Source organism: Xiphophorus hellerii, chromosome 2 (genome assembly GCF_003331165.1).
Source record: "Xiphophorus hellerii strain 12219 chromosome 2, Xiphophorus_hellerii-4.1, whole genome shotgun sequence".
Classification (NCBI taxonomy): Eukaryota; Metazoa; Chordata; class Actinopteri; order Cyprinodontiformes; family Poeciliidae; genus Xiphophorus; species Xiphophorus hellerii.
In genome coordinates this window covers 6,135,940-6,142,410 of record NC_045673.1, presented here as the reverse complement: position 1 = coordinate 6,142,410, position 6,471 = coordinate 6,135,940, and the positions used below count along the sequence as shown (strand labels likewise).

The following is a 6,471-nucleotide window of genomic DNA, read 5'->3' as shown; positions in this document are numbered from 1 at the left end:
CAGAATTTTATGACTATTTTTGTAATTTCATATATATATTTTTATTTTCGTAGAATCATCCTGAATGTGTCAGAATTGTATTGTGTGACCTCAACATCTTAAAAAATATCACAAATATTTACTATATAGGTTTATGGGAAAGTAAAAAATTAACATCTAAAAAAAAAATGTCTAGTTCAGGGTTACTTTTAGCTAATAAAAAATAAAGCATGCACCATTGTCTACTTTAGTAACTCTGTTCAACCGTGTTATAGATGCTGACCTCTTCCTCTGATCTGATCCAAAGAAGGCAATGCTTATTAAAGAGACTCTCCCCAAACCCTGTAACTTTTCTATTTCACAGCTAAATGATAAATAAATGCCTAGAATAAGGAAGAAGAGCAAACTACTGTGCCCTGAGAAGAACTCGTTAAAGCTGACGGGTCCCGCTGCTCCAGCTAGGCTCCATTGGCAACCCTATAATATAGGGCTGCTCGGTTAAAAGACTATGAAGACCATTAGGGTACTTCAAAGTTCACCCCTCTGCATTAGGGCCAGACTGATATAGCAAAGAGGGGAAATATCCGATTCCTCATTTACTGCCTTATTTTCCCATCAGTTGACCCGTCAGTCAGTCTGAGCTGCTCGTTAAGGGCCATCGTTAGCAAGACCTACGCTGTAAATCTGCCCTGATATCAGCTTTCAGCAGAAATGTTTTCTAGGTCATATTTTTGGGGCTTGCACTCCAGCTTCCAGTGTTAAATGATCCCTCAGAGGAACGCTGGTGCTTGCACTGTAAATCAGATTCTTTATTCTAATGAAAAGACTCCTAAAACATTAAAGGACTGGCGGCGAAGTGAAGTGACATAAATGAATTGGCACTGGCCTTGATGAAACCAACCGGCTCCTCAATCAAACATTCCCCAGTGACATGAGCTCATAAATCAAAAATCCATCTGACACGGTGGTGCTGTCCAGTGAGACGTCCAAGGAGGAGCGTCCTCCTGTTGCGGTCGTGGACAAACACCACAGCCCTTCTGTTTGGCCACATGCAGAGGAGTGGGTGGCTGAAGATGAAGGCGCACATAGATCTTTGCTCAGTCAAAACTTTCCTCATTACAGGGTTAGACTGCCAGAAAACAATTCATATTTAGCACTCGCTTTTGACATGCATAAGAAATCAATCACACAGAACAAGAATGATGACCGATCCTTGAACAGAGGCGTGTTATGGAAGAGTAGGCCTACAGTACTGTGCTTTAGAAAAGCCTTCACTGCAATTTATTTGGATTTTATGCATTTAAGTAACACAAAGTGGTGCCTAACTGCCACGCAGAAGGAAAATTATACATGATTTTCAAACTTTCAAACAAGAAAATGTTGATTTCATCTAACCAGAGCTCTTTCTGCTAGCTGAATTCCCAACATGCTAAACTGTAAATAGCACTTTTTATTTCTTTCAACATAGCGGTCTTCTTACCAGTCTTGCATAATGGCCAGATTTGCAGAGCGCAGGTCTGAAAGTTAACAGTTTTTCCCACTTAAATCTCTGCAGCTCCTCCAGAGCTACAATGGGGCAAAACTCTGGAGGCAACTCAAGATCCAATTAATGATCTTATTATGGCACGGTATCAGCACCAAAATTAGGAATTTATACTGAGATTTAATTACAAAAGGGTTGACTGTTTACTTCTGAAAGCAACTGGTCGCACTGGATTTTATGTAGGAATATTACAGTAAAGTTTTCTCTATACAGATGCAAGCCAATTTCAGAAGTGTGCTAACCGCAACAGTCAGCGTATGCTAACAAGGTTTATAATTGCAACACTGAGCATATGCTAACAGGTCAAAGGTCACATGGTGGTGTAGATTCTCACATTCATAACATGAGAATCTTCAGTTCGACCAATGCAGGTAATTTTAATGCTGATGCCAGTTATTTTTACATCAGTCTGACCAATCCTCCATATGTGCTGTATTGCTTTTTCTTCCTGCATTTACATAATAAAAATGACACAATGATGACAAATGTTACAAAAGTTTGAAGTGAAACAAAAGTAAATATTTATTACCTCCTACAAAGAGTCAGAAGGTAATAAGAGAATGTGAGGAAAAATAATAAATCTGTTTTAAAGGGATTTTCAGTGACAGTTTTCCACCACTAATAATGTTCCTATGGCAACCAGAAAATTACATTTTGGTCTCACCTTTGGTGTTTTCCCTACATGCCTTGTGGAACATTTTAAACAGGACTTTGACTTCCTTCTTGTCACTTACATAAAAAACAGATTTGTGGAGAGGAAAACTAGTGACTGTCTAATTTACAGATTTACCTTTTGGGTTTCTCTCTGATGAATGACTTCCTGTCTGTCCCTCCAGAAGAACGGCCGTGTCTCGGCAAGACGCCTGCTGAAAGAACATAAGTTGGTTGCTGTTACTGTTATTTATTTCATGGTGATTTACGCAGACATGCCGGTTAAACTGTAAACAAAGTAAAAACTAAATTTGCGATACTTAGTCTGCATAATATTAAAATAAACAAAAACTTTAAAAAACAAATTAAAATATTTAATGTAAACCATGAGCATATTATCAATAATTATGCTTAATTTAACCAACAAATAATTAAGTACAAACTTTCCTCTTTGAACACTTTGCAGTATAATAAACACCATTCAGCATTAAAACCCACTCGAGTTAGCATTGTGCTACTTAGCTGCTAACCACTAGCATTTTCATGAGCTTAAAGCTACTTTGCCAGAACCGGCATATGAAATAACAAAACATATCTCTCAATAACTTAATACATTCAATATACACTCACCAAGTTGGGCAACAATCAAAACCGCAAGAAATACGTAGTTTTAAGGTTAATTAAGCGCTTCCGCTGGCGGTGACATAAACCATTTCTGGCTCGCAATAAATCTACTTCCGGTCCGCCGTCAAGTCACTTAAACTAAAGTAAATAAACTGCAGAGCCCCCTAGTGGAATGGTAGGAGTGAATCCAACAGTTGCAGTTGTACCATGCTCTATTTTCAGATAATTGCTTAAAAAGTTCTCACTTTACCGATTTTTATTTGTAACAAAAACATTTATCACGTATCATTTTCCTTCATTTCACATTCTTCCCCTGCTTGGTGTTGAAATTTCAGATGAAATCTTTACATTTGGGGCTGTGATGCAATTTTTGATGGTGAGTTTCATCCCAAAGTCCTGAAGTTTGTTCAGTTTGTGTTTTCAACCCTTCCAGAGAACCTTGTCGGCCCTCCTCTTTGACAATATGCTTCCAATTATGAATCTCGTGAAAATGGGGATGGTAAAGCACGCTTGTGATTTATTGCTCATTGAAGTCCAGTCTTGCTCAGTGCGGTCGCACATGAAGGCCTCCTGCGGCAGAGCACAAAGGTCAGACAAGCACTACAGTTGACCTCCAGCGGATGACGGTGCACCATGTCACTCTGGAAGAGATTGACAGGCAGAGACGACGGCTCGAGTCCAAACTTTAACGTAAGTAAAGTTTCAGCTACGCCGTGGGTTAGCCTCCAACTGGGAAACTGCATCACAGATCGAAAAGAAGGGAAATAAAGTGACTCAAAAAATCATTGGGCTCATCGCTGACTTTTTACACAACTCATCTTTATTGTGACCAAAGATTACTTTGTGGTCTTTTCACATGGGACAGCCTCAGCTATTTAGTGACGTTCATTAGCTATACTCAAGTCCTGGGGACTGAAAACACATGCTCAACAACTGAGTCACCAGGCACAAGAGAGCTTCTCAGACAGCAGAGCTGCTCGGCCTGAGAAACAGCTCGTCCCTGCAGACCAGTTTTGTGTTCAGCTCACTTCCTGTTTTACTTGAGACCACCTCGTTCTGAGTCACAGAAATTGTCTGGTTGGGTCAAAAACCGCTGGATCTGTGGAACTCGGTACTCGCGGGACATTTTATGATGTTCTGCACCACAACAGGATGCCATTTAAAGCCGCATTACATTGGTTAAAGTTTTTCCTACATAGGTATTGACAATTTGGTAACAATTTGCGTTGTACGTATTCTTGTGCAAAAAAGAATAAGAGAAATTACTTGGAAAACACAAAACAAACAAAATGATGTAAAATGACACTCATGTTTAACCAAGTGAACATAAAAATTTCAAACAAACAAAATGAAAGATTTAGATTGAAGAATTACATTTTGAAGAAACAGAAAATGAACAAAAAATGCACACAGGCAAAAATTTTGAAACATAATCCAAAGCATGAATAATAAGGTGCAAAGCAATTGTGCAAAACTGTCAAGCAAATGGAGACTCCAGTCTGTTTGTTAGTCAACAGAATGAGAAACTGTTGTTGTTGAGGAGATGAGATGCACAAATACTAAGATAGATGCGCCGTGTTGCATGGTGACTTAGAACCAAACGCTGTAAAATAAAACTGGAGACGAGCTCAATGATTTGCTCTAGAAAGACCCAGAGCGCTAACTGTGACCTTATGTTTCCTTCAGCAGGTTAAGGTAAATCTACGGGCCATGAAAAACATCTTCATGTACTTTTCTTGCATAAAATCACTCTTAGAAAACTTTATTTTGGTTTGTTCATTTAGCTTCTTTCAGAGAGAGCTGTTTCAGGACCTCTTGTCACTTTAAACCCAAATAAGTCAACAACAAAACCTTTGTCATTTCCAGCAGCCATTGTACAGCTGGTTGCACACAGCAACCAGCTGACCAAATGTCCTTTGGGTTGCTAGGTGACGGGCTTTTCTCAGCTGGGGTTGCTAAGTAACGGTGCAGTCCTCCTCGGGAAGTTTTTGAAATGGCTCATTTTCCAGACACCAAAAAACATTAGCTTATTGCCAAAAACAGCGGGGTAGTTTTTTTGTTTATTTTGAGAGCTTAAGTTGATTTTAAAAACAGTTGAGACCCAAATAGAAGTAATAAAAATGTGTAAAGAGTGAATTTTGTGTAATAGTTCCCTTTTAAATGCAGAATTGGAAAGGAAACGGGATTACAAAAGGACTGGATACATACATGTCTGAACACTTGTAACAGAGTTACAAATGTGTTTCTTTGTTAAATTATTATTTCTTATTCATTTTATATTGAGAATTTGTGAATTTTATCTTATTCAGTTATTTTTATTTATTTTGTTGTTTTTGCCTGCGGGGGTCGCCCTTCTGCTCTCCGCCTCGTTTGTGTTTCCTGGGCTTCCGTAGTCTATTCTAGCCCTCGTAGCTCCTCTGCCCCCCCTTTTTCCTCAGAGCGTTGTTCTGCGCTGCTGTGGGTAAGTCAGAGGAAAGTTCGCTGCTGAGATGTTTGTTTTTCTGTATGGATGTTGTTCATGTTGAGGTCTTTACCATATGTTGTTTATTATTGTTTGTTAGTGTGTTATTTTGCAGTTTTGACCGTCATTGTGGGGGTTTTTTATAAACAGTTTTATTATAATTTCTTTTTTTATTTTGGCGCGAATGACCGGTGCTAGTCCAGCACAGCTCGGTTGAACATTGGTTTTATTTTCACATTTTTAGAGTCGGAGTGCAGGGAGAAGGAGTTGAGGAGGTTGTTAATTTGTTTTCCCTTCTTCCCCCAGGTATGTGTTTTTATTTTTAATTTATACTTTTTATCTCTGTTTATTTAACTCTGTCCCACTGTATTGTGTTGTTGTGGCCACCAGGTGGCGTTTTTCTCCTCTTGTTTTTAGTTTACGATTTTTGTGAGAAGATTTCAGTTTTTTTGTTAACTTTTGTTAAGTCTGAGAAAAAAAATAAAATGTTAGCTGAGAGCGTTGTTCTGCGCTGCTGTGGAGTCGGAGTGCAGGGAGAAGGAGTTGAGGAGGTTGTTAATTTGTTTTCCCTTCTTCCCCCAGAATAAAAAAATAAAATATCTGGTTGAGACCCACCTGAACGACTTCTGAGACTCATTGATGCCACCTGTTACACTGGTGCCGTGACCCTTTGGATCTACAGATCAGCTCGACGCTCTTCGCCGTGGTTGCTGTGCACCTGACCTGATCTGCAGTTCGGGATCCTTTTGTGGTCAGGTCAATAAGAGACTTGGAATTACAACACTTTATTTTACGATCACTGAGTAAATACAAAAAAAAAAAGAAAACAAAAAAAAAATTATTTTATGGTGTGCTACTTTTTTTTTAAATCCAATTTAAGTGATTGTTCTGCTTTGGTATTTTTCTTTGATTGGAAACAATACTGTGGTGCCTTTTATGGTTACAGGTAACTGGTGTGTCAGAGATGGATCAGTTTACTACTCCTAAATTACCTAAAGGTCGGGGTGTGTGGTTCAGCCGTACTGCTGACAGTGGAGATGTAGGACATTCAAAACTCACATATGATGCTAGTGCAGAATCAGGGCTAGGTCAGAGCCAAAGTTGTACTGCTATTGATGGGTTCATGAGGGAGAATCCCCCTACTTCCACACCCTGCAGTGATGTTGATGCCCTTCATCACCTTACAGACATGGTTGGCCAGTTAGGTGCACAA

At 39.1% G+C, this 6,471-nt stretch overlaps 1 long non-coding RNA gene across 1 annotated transcript; it reads left to right on the top strand.

Moving 5' to 3' along the window:
* The first annotated feature begins 5,033 nt into the window (after positions 1–5,033).
* Positions 5,034–5,564, top strand: LOC116729002 (uncharacterized). The gene is made up of 2 exons (XR_004341052.1): positions 5,034–5,258; positions 5,503–5,564. It is a non-coding gene; the product is annotated as an uncharacterized LOC116729002 (long non-coding RNA).
* Positions 5,565–6,471: the final 907 nt, after the last annotated feature.